Below are 15,934 nucleotides of genomic sequence, written 5' to 3'. Positions count from 1 at the left end.
CTATGTCCTGCCCACAAAAGGATGTCCTTGCTTGCAATCTTGCCAGTGGGTGTGTGTTATGATTAACCAATAAAGTCACAACAGGCCGCGTTCTGTCAGTGTTCCTTCCTCCTCTACATCTGACACCTGACTCTACTCAGTCCTTCCCTGATGCCTCTCTGCTCCAGGTACGTAACTACAGATCTAGGTTAAGGGTGTGCTTACAAAACTATAGAAGCTGATTTGATATTTTTTTCAAACCTCTCCTCAGCCCCCCCCCCCAATTTTGTTGTCGTCCTGAACTGGCATACCTGATTCTCCTAGTTAAGGGCGTGATGATGATTTGACAAGTTGAATAAGGGGTGCTGGTTCTGGAATAGATTAAATACGTGGAACAGCAGGGTGTCCCTGAGGAGAGGTTTTAAAAAGCCCGAGGACATCCCATTCCAAACCACCGGTGATATATAGGGTGGTAATATACAGTATACGAGGCTTTGCATATTTGATACACCATATAACAAAGAGTAAGCCAACTGCAGAGAGCATGGCCATGCCTATTGAAAGCACACAAATAACACACGACCACGTGTACACACACACACTTCTGCTTGCCCCCTCGCAGAAAAATCAATGGTGTACATTTAACTCTGAACATATTTTCAGTGAACGTATGAGTCCCACTGAACTGGTGTTAAAATAACAGTTTTGAAAGTGGTAAAGATTTAACGCTGTTGCAGTGTTCCCCGTTCAACTCTTAAAGTGTTCAAATGAACTTCACTGTGAGATTTCCATAGCTCTATGGTAGGGTAATATATAACTCCTACTGTATAAAACATAACACCTGATTTAGAGTAAACTGGACTCACTTTGCTTAGTGCTGACTTTCTCAGTGTAAGAATGTTTTATTTCCGAGTGGATTGTAGAGTTACCACCAATGACTTTATATTTTAGTGACAGACACATGGTTGTTGAGTTGTTTCATTTCAAAGACCTGTGGCTTTCACCAAGTGAGTATCTAGGAGAATGCTATTTTCAATTTAAACTCTATGACAATCCATAATAAACCCCAGGAAGAGTAGCTTCTGCTTTGGCAGGAACTAATGGGGATCCATAATAAACCCCAGGAAAAGTAGCTGCTGCTTTGGCAGGAACTAATGGGGATCCATAATAAACCCCAGGAAAAGTAGCTGCTGCTTTGGCAGGAACTAATGGGGATCCATAACAAACCCCAGGAAGAGTAGCTGCTGCCTTGGCAGGAACAAATGGGGATCCATAATAAACCCCAGGAAGAGTATCCCTTGGCAGGAACTAATGGGGATCCATAACAAACCCCAGGAAGAGTAGCTGCTGCCTTGACAGGAACTAATGGGGATCCATAATAAACCTTCTGCTTTGGCAGGAAGGAAAAGTAGCTGCTGCTTTGGCTTGGCAAGAACTAATGGGGATCCATAATAAACCCCAGGAAGAGTAGCTGCTGCCTTGGAAGGAACTAATGGGGATCCATAATAAACCCCAGGAAGAGTAGCTGCTGCCTTGTCTGGAACTAATGGGGATCCATAATAAACCCCAGGAAGAGTAGCTGCTGTCTTGGCAGGAACTAATGGGGATCCATAATAAACCCCAGGAAGAGTAGCTGCTGTCTTAGGAGATCTGGAACTAATGGCTGGAACTAATGGAGATCTATAATCCATAATAAACCCCAGGAAGAGTAGCTGCTGCCTTGGCAGGAACTAATGGGGATCCATAATAAACCCCAGGAAGAGTAGCTGCTGTCTTGGCAGGAACTAATGGAGATCTATATTAAATACATAATACATACAAGTACATAGCAAACACCACACTCGTAGAAAAAAGGGTTCCCAAATAGTTATTTTGTCGTCCCCCTATGAGAACCCTTTTTGGTTCTAAGTAGAACCCTTTATGGTTCCAGGTAGAACCCTTCTGGGTTCCTTGTAGAATCAACTGTGGAATGGGTTGTTTTTTTGCTTAGTGTGTTGATTGATGAGGAAAACATTGTTTCACTAAATTAGTCAGTCAAACAGTCCCTTGTGAGTGTCAGTTTGTGTGTGTGTGTGTGTGTGTGTGTGTGTGTGTGTGTGTGTGTGTGTGTGTGTGTGTGTGTGTGTGTGTGTGTGTGTGTGTGTGTGTGTGTGTGTGTGTCTCACTCCTCCCAGGCTCTCAGGCTATCTCACTCCTCCCAGGCTTTTGGAACGGAGGGTAGACAATGAATCATTCTGATGTAAGTAATGTCCCTGCTCTCTGGCAGCTTTCATAGCTGATCATTTTTTCCGCCTCTGGCGCACAGCTCCAGAGAAGTCCTCGTTGAGGAATTTGTTGGTTCCTCTCAAGTTCTCCAGAACATCCATCTTGACCTTGAAACGTAGGAACCTGACCACTATCTGCCTGGGTCTGTCACCTGTCACCTCGTTACAGGTATTCCAGACCTGTGGGCGTGGCTTCATGTGGATTCCATCCAGGTGTCATGTGGATTCCATCCAGGTGTCATGTGGACTCCATCCAGGTGTCATGTGGACTCCATCCAGGTGTCATGTGGACTCCATCCAGGTGTCATGTGGACTCCATCCAGGTGTCATGTGGACTCCATCCTGGTGTCATGTGGACTCCATCCAGGTGTCATGTGGACTCCATCCAGGTGTCATGTGGACTCCATCCAGGTGTCATGTGGACTCCATCCAGGTGTCATGTGGATTCCATCCAGGTGTCATGAGGACTCCATCCAGGTGTCATGTGGATTCCATCCAGGTGTCATGACTCCATCCAGGTGTCATGTGGACTCCATCCAGGTGTCATGTGGACTCCATCCAGGTGTCATGTGGACTCCATCCAGGTGTCATGTGGACTCCATCCAGGTGTCATGTGGACTCCATCCAGGTGTCATCCATCCACAACAATGTTATTCCTCCTGCATTGTCCCTCTAGATAGTCTGTTTTTCCAGTCATCTGTAGTAATGATTCACACACAGTGCTGATCTTGCATGGACTTAAAGTTTGTAGTCTTTGTGTCTTGCTGCAAGTCTCTTTAAGGACATCCACCTCTTCTGTTGTTCTTTACAACTCCTGTTATGAATGAAAGAAAATTGTACCTACACCCCGAAGAAGGCTGTGAAGCTGAAAACGCCTGCGTACGCCATCCCTGATGCAGTAAAACATTTAAAACATTGAATAATAAAAGTAGCTTTATGAGACATCTTTTTTTTGTGTGTGAATCCACTACACCCCTTTGTTAGTCTGAATTCGCAGGTTTTTATGCACCAGCCAAGGTTCTGGGAGAACGCTTTTGATTTAGGACATCCACCTCTCCCTGGGAATACTGCAAACTGTTCTTAAGGTCTTGGACCTTTATGGTCAGATCATCCATTCATTTGTTAGTTGAGTCCACCCGTATTTGGACAAAGCTCTTGAAGCAATTTTCCTGTTGCTGTAACAATTGCTTGAAGACATATTTTTGTTGATTGAAAAGATCATTCACCTTTAATAGCGAAACACTGTCCTCTCCTTTACTCCAACCTTCAATATCTTTGGGCAAAATGTTGGTATCAACGTTGGCTAACGCTGGTACACCACGCAATTCCAGCCAGCACAGCTCGCAGGGCCTATGGAAACAGCAGGGATTTAAACAGCCACAAGCCCGGGACAATCCGTGGTCCCAGACACAAGGGCTAACAACATTGCAGGGTTTATTCAAACTGTCAAGGAAACCTGGCTAGCTTGGCTAGCTTGGCTAGCTGCTTGGCCAATTAGCAGCTCTTCAGACTTTAGGGTTTGACAGTATCCCGGGAAAGATAGTAGCAGTCCCAGCAAACCTTGTCACGGGATCCAAATTAAACCTGTAAACTAGTAATTCAAGATTTTCTTAAGGAAAAACCTTTTGAGAAACGCTCAAAACTACAAACCGAGCTCTTTCTCGCTCCGCGTTCGGCATGCGTTGATGTGAATTGGAATGATGCTTTCGGAATTAACGGAAGTTCGGTGTTCCAACTGGGAAGGCAACATGTAGGAAACACAGTGGGTTGACTTAAGCAGACAAGCTAATTGAGAGGTGATGACAGACACTGATATGGTTTTAGCTTACACTCTGGACTCGCACGTTTCCTCACTCACCACTTATGCTGCTGCTACTGTCTGTTATCTATCCTGTTGCCTAGTCACTTTACCCCTACCTATATGTGCATAGTTACCTCAATTACCTTGCACCCCTATACATAGACTCAGTACCGGTACTTCCTGTTCATAGCCATATTATTACCTGATACTCTCTGTATATAGCCATGTTATTACCTGATACTCTCTGTATATAGCCATGTTATTACCTTGTACACCTGCATATAGACTCAGTACTGGTACTTTCTGCATATAGCCACATTAGTACCTGGTACTCTCTGTATATAGCCATGTTATTACCTTGTACACCTGCATATAGACTCAGTACTGGTACTTCCGGTATATAGCCATATTATTACCTGGTACTTCCTGTTCATAGCCATGTTATTACCTGATACTTCCTGTATATATAATGCTATTTTTTACTTGTTATTCTTATTCATTATTCACTGTGTAGTTCTTCCCCGTGTCACTTTCATTTAAAAAAATATGTATCTCTAACTCTACATTGTTGGAAAAGGACCCGTCAGTCAGCATTTCACTGTTAGTCTACACCTGTTGTTTACGAAGCATGTGACAAATATCATTTGATTGATTGAGCATACACAACAGTGTCATCTGCATTCATGTGGAAGTAGATTTGTTTTTTACAAACCAATATTGTTAATTAAGGTAAATAGTAAAAAGAACCGGACCAAGAATGGATCCGTGTGGGACACCTTTTGTTATGTCCAGAAAAACCTGATTTAACACCATCAGTAAATAAACAATGTGATCTGTCCTTTAACCTCTCTGGGATATGTGGGACCCACCTGGCCAAAAGCCAGGGAAAATGCAGAGCGCCAAATTCAAATAAATGACTATAACAATCAAACGTTCATTTAATCACACATGCAAGATAGCAAATTAAAGCTACACTTGTTGTGAATCCTGCCAACATTTCAGATTTCAAAAAGTTTTTTTGGCGAAAGTAAACAATGCTATTATCTAAAGGATAGTAAACAAAGACAGAAAAGCATATTTCAACGCTGCAGGCGCGACACAAAACACAGAAATAAAGGTATGTTTCATGCCTTACCTTTGACAAGCTTCTTTTGTTGGCACTCCAATATGTCCCATAAACATCACAAATGGTCATTTTGTTCGATTAATTCCGTCGATATATATCCAAAATGTCCATTTATTTGGTGCGATTGATCCAGAAAAACACTGGTTCTGCAATGTGACTACAAAATATCTCAAAAGTTACCTGTAGACTTTGCCAAAACATTTCAAACTACTTTTATAATACAACTTTAGCTATTAACTTAAATAATCAATAAAATTGAAGACAGGATGATCTGTGTTCAATACAGGAGGAAAACAAACTGTAGCTAGCTTTATGGTCACGCGCCTCTATCTAACAGTACACTTCAAGTGATCCTAGTTCCTTCATTACACAAAGGAAAAACCTCAACCAATTTATAAAAACTGTTGACATCTAGTGGAAGCGATAGGAACTGCAAGAAGGTCCCTTAGAAATCTGGATTCCCAATGAAATTCCATTGAAAAGAGAGTGACCTCAAAAAAATGAATCTGAATGGTTTGTCCACAGGGTTTCGCTTGCTACATAAGTTCTGTTATACTCACATACATGATTCAAACAGTTTTAAAAACTTCAGAGTGTTTTCTATCCAAATCTACTGATAATATGCATATCTTATATTCTGGGGATGAGTAGCAGGCAGTTGAATTCCGGACGTGAAAATACTGCCCCGTCACCAAAAAGTTAAATGACATTCCAACCAGCTACAACAGCCTGGTTCAGACCAATTGATGAAAGCCTCTGAATGAGTAATGTGTGATCCACAGTGTAGAAGGCTTTAGGCAAGTCAATTAAAAAGGGCCGCACAGTGTTTCTCTCTCTTATGCATACAAATTTATGAACATCATTTAAAACCATAAAAGCAGCAGAGATGGTGTTATGACCAGGTCTGAAACCTGACTGATGATAATTTACAATACATTTCCTAGTTAAAATCTTAGAATACTTGGTAAATACTCAATGAAGATTATTGGGCCTCCTTCCAGACCCTGGGGATGGAACCAGGGGGAGGATATGGGCCTCCTTACAGACCCTGGGGATGGAACCAGGGGGAGGATATGGGCCTCCTTCCAGACCCTGGGGATGGAACCAGAAACCACCGCCAGGTAAAACATTATTTCTGCTATCATGGGAGCAGCAAGCTGTAGTAAGAAAGGTTTGGGTAAATTTGCCTAGTGGATATTTTTTTTTTACATTAATCTTAGGGCTCTATTCAGTCCGTATTGTGTATTGTGACAGTTCAGCTTTACAGCATGATTGAGATTTCAAGGAAATGTTCCCACTTTAGCAGAGATTGTATTCACAGTGAAACACTGCATACAGTGCGTCAGCTCAATGGGAAATCACCTTTACATTTCTATTGTGGAATCTGTAACGTTTCAGCTTCACAGACTGAATAGAGGCCTCGAGCAAGACATCTAGCCCATCACAACTACAACAGTGTTGATTAAAAATCAAATCAAAAGATTCACTGATCTTCCATTAGGGCAACTAGAGTCTGAGAGAGGGAAGAGTAGAGAGGGAAGAGCAGTTGACTGGCTGACCAGGGTCAATTAAACTTGAATTTCATTCAATAAAAGCTTTCCTAGACATAATGCTGATTAAAAACATCACTTATCACATTTTTCTCAGTAATGATGCTAGAGTCTGACTCAATTTGTTCAGGCAGGGAAGGTTGAGTTGAATAGTTGAGGTCTGTCTCTGGTTTTCTCTTTTAAGAAGAACCCAAAGGCAAGAGTCTAGGGAGAGGATATGTCATAACCATGCTTGACCAATCACAGCCGAGCATTCCATCCTTAGGGGCTGCTCGGTAATTCCCATGATTCCTTTCGAGGCTTAGCTGGTCCTGTGGGCCACTGGATGAATGTGTGTTTGTCTATGCAAGGATGGAACGACTGAAGCATGGAGATAAGAGCGTTGGCTTCGGCCGGCTGTTGTCACTAATCCGTACGCACGTACACTCACACACACATAGGCCGGCTGTTGTCACTAATCCTGGAAGACAAGGGAAGTGGTTGAAGATGCTGATTCCATGTTGCTCCCTGATATCCCAGCCTGCTCTAATTCCAGGCCGTGTTTGTGTGTGTCGTGCCTTTGTGAAGGCTTGAGTCAATGCTGTCCATGTTAAAAAGGAGAAAGGACAAATGCTTATGGATCTGGTGACAAATTTACTTCATTAAATGTATTTAATTTGACCAAAAAGGGGTAACTTGCTAAACAGTGTAAGCTCACCTGAGCCATAGGACTGCCTTTTTCAAACCTCTCATACGTGTCACTGTTTAGCTGTAGCCCTGAAATAAACTCAGCAACAACAGAATCGTCCCTTTTTCAGGACCCTGTCTTTCAAAGATAATTCATAAAAATCCAAATACCTTAAAAGATCTTCATTGTAAAGGGTTTAAACACGGTTTCCCATGCTTGTTCAATGAACCATAAACAATTAATGAACATGTACCTGTGGAACGGTCATTAAGACACTAACAGCTTACAGACCGTAGGCAATTAAGGTCACAGTTATGAAAACTTAGGACACTAAAGAGGCCTTTCTACTGACTCTGAAAAACACCAAAAGAAATATGTCCAGGGTCCCTGCTCATCTACGTGAAAGTACCTTAGGCATGCTGTAAGGAGGCATGAGGACTGCAGATGTGGCCAGGGCAATAAATTGTAATGTCCGTACTGTGAGACGCCTAAGACAGCGCTACAGGGAGACAGGATGGACAGCTGTTCGTCCTCGCAGTGGCATACCACGTATAACACAGGATCGGTACCTCCAAACATTACACCTGCGGGACAGGTACAGGATGGCAACAACAACTACCCGAGTTACACCAGGAACACACAATCCCTCCATCAGTGCTCAGACTGTCCGCAATAGGCTGAGAGAGGTTGGACTGAGAGATTGTAGGCCTGTTGTATGGCAGCTCCTCACCAGCCATCACCTGCAGCAACGTCGCCTATGGGCACAAACCCACCATCGCAGGACCAGACAGGACTGGCAAAAAATGCTCTTCACTGACGAGTCACGGTTTTGTTTCACCAGGTGTGATGGTCAGATTTGCGTTTATCGTCTAAGGAATGAGCGTTACACCGAGGCCTGTACTCTGGAGCAGGATAGATTTGGAGGTGGAGGGTCCGTCCTGGTCTGGGGCGGTGTGTCACAGCATCATCGGACGGAGGTTGTTGTCATTGCAGGCAATCTCAACGCTGTGCGTTACAGGGAAGACATCCTCCTCCCTCATGTGGTACCCTTCCTGCAGGCTCATCCTGACATGACCCTCCAGCATGACAATGCCACCAGCCATACTGCTTCGTTCTGTGCGTGATTTCCTGCACGACAGGAATGTCAGTGTTCTGCCATGGCCAGCGAAGAGCCCGGATCTCAATCCCATTGAGCACGTCTGGGACCTGTTGGATCGGAGGGTGAGGGCTAGGGCCATTCCCCCCAGAAATGTCCGGGAACTTGCATGTGCCTTGGTGGAAGAGTGGGGTAACATGTGGGGTAACATGTCACAGCAAGAACTGGCAAATTGGGTGCAGTCCATAAGGAGGAGATGCACTGCAGTACTTAATGCAGCTGGTGGCCACACCAGATACTGACTGTTACTTTTGATTTTGATTTTGACGGGACACATTATTCAATTTATGTTAGTCACACATCTGTGGAACTTGTTCAGTTTATGTCTCAGTTGTTGAATCTTGTTATGTTCATACAAATATTTACACATGTTAAGAGTGCTGAAAATAAACGCAGTTGACGGTGAGAGGACATTTCATTTTTTGCTGAGTTTAGTTGCCTGGCTACCCAGAATCCTTGCTCTGGCAATATGCTACTCCACGCCCACGGACGTTAGTTTCTCTCCACACTGAGTCTGGATCTGAGTACCTCTCCGACCCTTCAGCGAACACTTTCAGGGCCGTCTGGTCCAGAAACCGATGGGTTGGGTTCAGTGGCTTTGATACACTGATTGGTTAGAGACGATCCAATCGCTGATGACTTTGTTTGGTACGACACTCCTCATGCCCCTCGTCACCACAAACGACTTCAAATATGTCAGTCTCTGACGAAAGTAAGTCGCAAACGACAGAGCAGCAGAAGGATTTAGTGTGAGTCGTCAGGCCAGTGGACTAGCACACTTGATTCTACACGTCAATCTCTTGACGATTAGTTGACATGTTTGAATCAGGTGTGCTAGTTCTGGAATAGTTCAAGTTCCACGGAACGGCTGTCGGTCCCTAAGGAGAGGTTTGATAAAGGAGAGGTTTGATAAAGGCTGCCACAGGATATCCAGTAATGTATGCGAGACAGGAGGCCATACATATTTCAGACATTTTAGAACAAAGGCTGAGCCAACTATGGGAGCAATGCCGTGCTAATTGAAAGGACATAAAAAACACAACCACACACAGGGGAGTAATACCTCATCTCGTCTAATACTTTGATATTCTCATCTCTCTCCTCTGTCTGCTCTCTTGGCTTCTACCTTGCCTCTCTCTCTCTATTCTGTCTGCTCTCTTGGCTTCTACATCTCTCTCTCTCTCTCTCTTTTGTCTGCTCTCTTGGCTTCTACCTGTCTCTCTCTCATTCTCTTCTGTCTGCTCTCTTGGCTTCTACCTGTCTCTCTCTTTTCCTTCTGTCTGCTGGAACTCTTGGCTTCTACCTGTCTCTCTCTCTCTCCTCTGTCTGCTCTCTTGGCTTCTACCTCTCTCTCTCTCTTTCTCCTCTGTCTGCTCTCTTGGCTTCTACCTGTCTCTCTCTCTTTCTCCTCTGTCTGCTCTCTTGGCTTCTACCTCTCTCTCTCTCTTTCTCCTCTGTCTGCTCTCTTGGCTTCTACCTGTCTCTCTCTCTTTCTCCTCTGTCTGCTCTCTTGGCTTCTACCTCTCTCTCTCTCTTTCTCCTCTGTCTGCTCTCTTGGCTTCTACCTGTCTCTCTCTCTTTCTCCTCTGTCTGCACTCTTGGATTCTACCTGTCTCTCTCTCTCTCTCTCTCTCCTCTGTCTGCTCTCTTGGCTTCTACCTCTCTCTCTCTCTCTCCTCTGTCTGCTCTCTTGGCTTCTACCTGTCTCTCTCTCTCTCTACTCTGTCTGCTCTCTTGGCTTCTTCCTGTCTCTCTTCTCTCTCTCTCTCGCCTCTGTCTGCTCTCTTGGCTTCTACCTGTCTGTCTCTCTCTCTCTCTCTCCACTCCTTGTCTGCTCTCTTGGCTTCTACCTGTCTCTCTCTCTCCTCTGTCTGCTCTCTTGGCTTCTACCTGTCTCTCTCATCTCTACTCTGTCTGCTCTCTTGGCTTCTTCCTGTCTCTCTCTCTCTCTCTCTCTCTCGCCTCTGTCTGCTCTCTTGGCTTCTACCTGTCTCTCTCTCTCTCTCTCTCAACTCTCTCTCAGTCTCTCTCTTAAAAATGTCTGCTCTCTTGGCTTCTACCTGTCTCTCTCTCTCCTCTGTCTGCTCTCTTGGCTTCTACCTGTCTCTCTCTCTCTCTCCTCTGTCTGCTGTCTTGGCTTCTACCTGTCTCTCTCTCTCTCTCTGTCTGCTCTCTTGGCTTCTACCTGTCTCTCTCTCTCTCCTCTGTCTGCTCTCTTGGCTTCTACCTGTCTCTCTCTCTCCTCTGTCTGCTCTCTTGGCTTCTACCTGTCTCTCTCTCTCCTCTGTCTGCTCTCTGGTCTTCTACCTGTCTCTCTCTCTCCTCTGTCTGCTCTCTTGGCTTCTACCTTTCTCTCTCTTTCTCTCTCTACTCTGTCTGCTCTCTTGGCTTCTACATGTCTCTCTCTCTCTCCTCTGTCTGCTCTCCTGGCTTCTTCCTGTCTCTCTCTCTCTCCTCTGTCTGCTCTCTTGGCTTCTACCTGTCTCTCTCTCTCTTTCTCCTCTGTCTGCTCTCTTGGCATCTACCTCTCTCTCTCTCTTTCTCCTCTGTCTGCTCTCTTGGCTTCTACCTGTCTCTCTCTCTTTCTCCTCTGTCTGCACTCTTGGATTCTACCTGTCTCTCTCTCTCTCTCCTCTGTCTGCTCTCTTGGCTTCTACCTCTCTCTCTCTCTCCTCTGTCTGCTCTCTTGGCTTCTACCTGTCTCTCTCTCTCTACTCTGTCTGCTCTCTTGGCTTCTTCCTGTCTCTCTCTCTCTCTCGCCTCTGTCTGCTCTCTTGGCTTCTACCTGTCTCTCTCTCTCCTCTCACTCTCTCCTCTGTCTGCTCTCTTGGCTTCTACCTGTCTCTCTCTCCATGTCTGCTCTCTTGGCTTCTACCTGTCTCTCTCTCTACTCTGTCTGCTCTCTTGGCTTCTTCCTGTCTCTCTCTCTCTCTCTCTCTCGCCTCTGTCTGCTCTCTTGGCTTCTACCTGTCTCTCTCTCTCTCTCTCTCTCTCTCTCTCTCTCTCTCTCCCTGTCTGCTCTCTTGGCTTCTACCTGTCTCTCTCTCTCCTCTGTCTGGTCTCTTGGATTCTACCTGTCTCTCTCTCTCTCTCCTCTGTCTGCTGTCTTGGCTTCTACCTGTCTCTCTCTCTCTCTCTCCTCTGTCTGCTCTCTTGGCTTCTACCTGTCTCTCTCTCTCTCTACTCTGTCTGCTCTCTTGGCTTCTACCTGTCTCTCTCTCTCTCCTCTGTCTGCTCTCTTGGCTTCTACCTGTCTCTCTCTCTCCTCTGTCTGCTCTCTGGTCTTCTACCTGTCTCTCTCTCCTCTGTCTGCTCTCTTGGCTTCTACCTTTCTCTCTCTTTCTCTCTCTACTCTGTCTGCTCTCTTGGCTTCTACATGTCTCTCTCTCTCTCCTCTGTCTGCTCTCTTGGCTTCTACCTGTCTCTCTCTCTGACTCTGTCTGCTCTCTTGGCTTCTACATGTCTCTCTCTCTCTCTGTCTGCTCTCTTGGCTTCAACCTGTCTCTCTCTCTCTCTCTCTCCTCTGTCTGCTCTCTTGGTTTCTACCTGTCTCTGTCTCTCTCCCTGTCTGCTCTCTTGGCTTCTACCTGTCTCTCTCTCTCTAATCTGTCTGCTCTCTTGGCATCTACCTCTCTCTCTCTCTCTACTCTGTCTGCTCTCTTGGCTTCTACTTGTCTCTCTCTCTCCTCTGTCTGCTCTCTTGGCTTCTACCTGTCTCTCTCTCTCTACTCTGTCTGCTCTCTTGGCTTCTACATGTCTCTCTCTCTCCTCTGTCTGCTCTCTTGGCTTCAACCTGTCTCTCTCTCTCTCTCTCCCTCTGTCTGCTCTCTTGGTTTCTACCTGTCTCTGTCTCTCTCCCCTGTCTGCTCTCTTGGCTTCTACCTGTCTCTCAATCTGTCTGCTCTCTTGGCATCTACCTCTCTCTCTCTCTCTACTCTGTCTGCTCTCTTGGCTTCTACCTGTCTCTTCTCTCCTCTGTCTGCTCTCTTGGCTTCTACCTCTCTCACCAGGTCTCTCTCTCTCTCTCTCTCTGTTGCTCTCTTGGCTTCTACCTGTCTCTCTCTCTCCTCTGTCTGCTCTCTTGGCTTCTACCTGTCTCTCTCTCTCACTACTCTGTCTGCTCTCTTGGCTTCTACCTGTCTCTCTCTCTCCTCTGTCTGCTCTCTTGGCTTCTTCTTCTATCTACCTGTCTCTCTCTCTCCTCTGTCTGCTCTCTTGGCTTCTACCTGTCTCTCTCTCTTTCTCCTCTGTCTGCTCTCTTGGCTTCTACCTCTCTCTCTCATGTCGCTCTCTCTCTCTCCCTCTGTCTGCTCTCTTGGCTTCTACCTGTCTCTCTCCTCTGACTCTCCTCTGTCTGCTCTCTTGGCTTCTACCTGTCTCTCTCTCTCACACTACTCTGTCTGCTCTCTTGGCTTCTACCTGTCTCTCTCTCTCTCTCTCCTCTGTCTCTCTCTCTCTCTACCTGTCTCTCTCTCTCACTACTCTGTCTGCTCTCTTGGCTTCTACCTGTCTCTCTCCTCTTTTTTTCTGTCCTTCTATTGTGTCCCCTCAATGGCTTAATCCTGGCTTTTTCTCTATCCTTCCTTCCTTCCTTCCTTCCCTCCCTTTCTCTCACTCTCATCTCACTCTCTCTCTGTCTCTGTCTCTCTCTGTCAGCTGGTGGCTCTCTCTCTCTCTCTCTCTCTCTACTTTCTGTCTCTGTCTCTTCTGTCTCTCTGTCTCTCTCACATTATTCTCTTTCTGTTAGTCACACATCTGTCTCTGTCTCTGTCTCTCTCTTTATGTCTCTCCTCTGTCTGCTCTCTTGGCTTCTACCTGTCTCTCAAATCTTTACTCTGTTAAGTCTGCTCTCTTGGCTTCTACCTGTCTCTCTCTCTCTTCTGCTCTCTTGGCTTCTACCTGTCTCTCTCTCTCCTCTGTCTGCTCTCTTGTCTTCTACCTGTCTCTCTCTCTCCTCTGTCTGCTCTCTTGGCTTCTACCTTTCTCTCTCTTTCTCTCTCTACTCTGTCTGCTCTCTTGGCTTCTACATGTCTCTCTCTCTCTCCTCTGTCTGCTCTCCTGGCTTCTTCCTGTCTCTCTCTCTCTCCTCTGTCTGCTCTCTTGGCTTCTACCTTGCCTCTCTCTCTCTATTCTGTCTGCTCTCTTGGCTTCAACATCTCTCTCTCTGTCTGCTCTCTTGGCTTCTTCCTGTCTCTCTCTCTCTGTCTGCCCTCTTGGCTTCTTCCTGTCTCTCTCTCTCTTCCTCTGTCTGCTCTCTTGGCTTCTACCTGTCTCTCTCTCTCTCTCTAAACTGTCTGCTCTCTTGGCTTCTTCCTGTCTCTCTCTCTCCAGTGTCTGCTCTCTTGGCTTCTACCTGTCTCTCTCTCTCTACTCTGTCTGCTCTCTTGGCTTCTACATGTCTCTCTCTCTCTCCTCTGTCTGCTCTCTTGGCTTCAACCTGTCTCTCTCTCTCTCTCTCTCCTCTGTCTGCTCTCTTGGTTTCTACCTGTCTCTGTCTCTCTCCCCTGTGTGCTCTCTTGGCTTCTACCTGTCTCTCTCTCTCTAATCTGTCTGCTCTCTTGGCATCTACCTCTCTCTCTCTCTTTCTCCTCTGTCTGCTCTCTTGGCTTCTACCTGTCTCTCTCTCTTTCTCCTCTGTCTGCACTCTTGGATTCTACCTGTCTCTCTCATCTCTCTCCTCTGTCTGCTCTCTTGGCTTCTACCTCTCTCTCTCTCTCCTCTGTCTGCTCTCTTGGCTTCTACCTGTCTCTCTCTCTCTCTACTCTGTCTGCTCTCTTGGCTTCTTCCTGTCTCTCTCTCTCTCTCTCTCCTCTGTCTGCTCTCTTGGCTTCTACCTGTCTCTCTCTCTCCTTTCTCTCTCCTCTGTCTGCTCTCTTGGCTTCTACCTGTCTCTCTCTCTCCTCTGTCTGCTCTCTTGGCTTCTACCTGTCTCTCTCTCTCTCTCCTCTGTCTGCTCTCTTGGCTTCTTCCTGTCTCTCTCTCTCTTCTCTCTCTCTGTCTGCTCTCTTGGCTTCTACCTGTCTCTCTCTCTCTCTCTCTCTCTCTCTCTCTCCTCTGTCTGCTCTCTTGGCTTCTACCTGTCTCTCTCTCTCCTCTGTCTGCTCTCTTGGCTTCTACCTGTCTCTCTCTCTCTCCCTCTGTCTGCTGTCTTGGCTTCTACCTGTCTCTCTCTCTCTCTCCCTCTGTCTGCTCTCTTGGCTTCTACCTGTCTCTCTCTCTCTCTCTACTCTGTCTGCTCTCTTGGCTTCTACCTGTCTCTCTCTCTCTCCTCTGTCTGCTCTCTTGGCTTCTACCTGTCTCTCTCTCTCCTCTGTCTGCTCTCTGGTCTTCTACCTGTCTCTCTCTCTCCTCTGTCTGCTCTCTTGGCTTCTACCTTTCTCTCTCTTTTCTCTCTCTGTCTGCTCTCTTGGCTTCTACATGTCTCTCTCTCTCTCCTCTGTCTGCTCTCTTGGCTTCTACCTGTCTCTCTCTCTTTCTCTCTGTCTGCTCTCTTGGCTTCTACATGTCTCTCTCTCTCCTCTGTCTGCTCTCTTGGCTTCAACCTGTCTCTCTCTCTCTCTCTCCTCTGTCTGCTCTCTTGGTTTCTACCTGTCTCTGTCTCTCTCCCTGTCTGCTCTCTTGGCTTCTACCTGTCTCTCTCTCTAATCTGTCTGCTCTCTTGGCATCTACCTCTCTCTCTCTCTCTACTCTGTCTGCTCTCTTGGCTTCTACCTGTCTCTCTCTCTCCTCTGTCTGCTCTCTTGGCTTCTACCTGTCTCTCTCTCTCTACTCTGTCTGCTCTCTTGGCTTCTTCCTGTCTCTCTCTCTCCTCTGTCTGCTCTCTTGGCTTCAACCTGTCTCTCTCTCTCTCTCTCTCCTCTGTCTGCTCTCTTGGTTTCTACCTGTCTCTGTCTCTCTCCCCTGTCTGCTCTCTTGGCTTCTACCTGTCTCTCTCTCTCTAATCTGTCTGCTCTCTTGGCATCTACCTCTCTCTCTCTCTCTACTCTGTCTGCTCTCTTGGCTTCTACCTGTCTCTCTCTCTCCTCTGTCTGCTCTCTTGGCTTCTACCTCTCTCTCTCTCTCTCTCTCTCTCTCTCTGTTGCTCTCTTGGCTTCTACCTGTCTCTCTCTCTCTCTGTCTGCTCTCTTGGCTTCTACCTGTCTCTCTCTCTCTCTACTCTGTCTGCTCTCTTGGCTTCTACCTGTCTCTCTCTCTCCTCTGTCTGCTCTCTTGGCTTCTTCTTCTATCTACCTGTCTCTCTCTCTCCTCTGTCTGCTCTCTTGGCTTCTACCTGTCTCTCTCTCTTTCTCCTCTGTCTGCTCTCTTGGCTTCTCTCCTCTCGCTCTCTCTCTCTCTCCCTCTGTCTGCTCTCTTGGCTTCTACCTGTCTCTCTCTCTCTCTCTGTCTGCTCT

At 46.3% G+C, this 15,934-nt stretch overlaps 1 long non-coding RNA gene across 1 annotated transcript in view; it reads left to right on the top strand.

Moving 5' to 3' along the window:
• The first annotated feature begins 86 nt into the window (after nucleotides 1-86).
• LOC135543840 (uncharacterized) overlaps nucleotides 87-15,934 on the top strand; it is an 18,165-nt gene continuing 2,317 nt past the window's right edge. The window contains exons 1-2 of the long non-coding RNA XR_010456251.1: nucleotides 87-167; nucleotides 6,172-6,291. This is a non-coding gene — a long non-coding RNA (uncharacterized LOC135543840). The remainder of the gene's footprint in view (nucleotides 168-6,171; nucleotides 6,292-15,934) is intronic.

Source organism: Oncorhynchus masou, chromosome 8 (assembly GCF_036934945.1).
Source record: "Oncorhynchus masou masou isolate Uvic2021 chromosome 8, UVic_Omas_1.1, whole genome shotgun sequence".
Lineage (NCBI taxonomy): Eukaryota > Metazoa > Chordata > Actinopteri > Salmoniformes > Salmonidae > Oncorhynchus > Oncorhynchus masou.
Note: the sequence above shows the minus strand (reverse complement) of the source record. Positions and strands in the feature narration are given on the sequence as shown.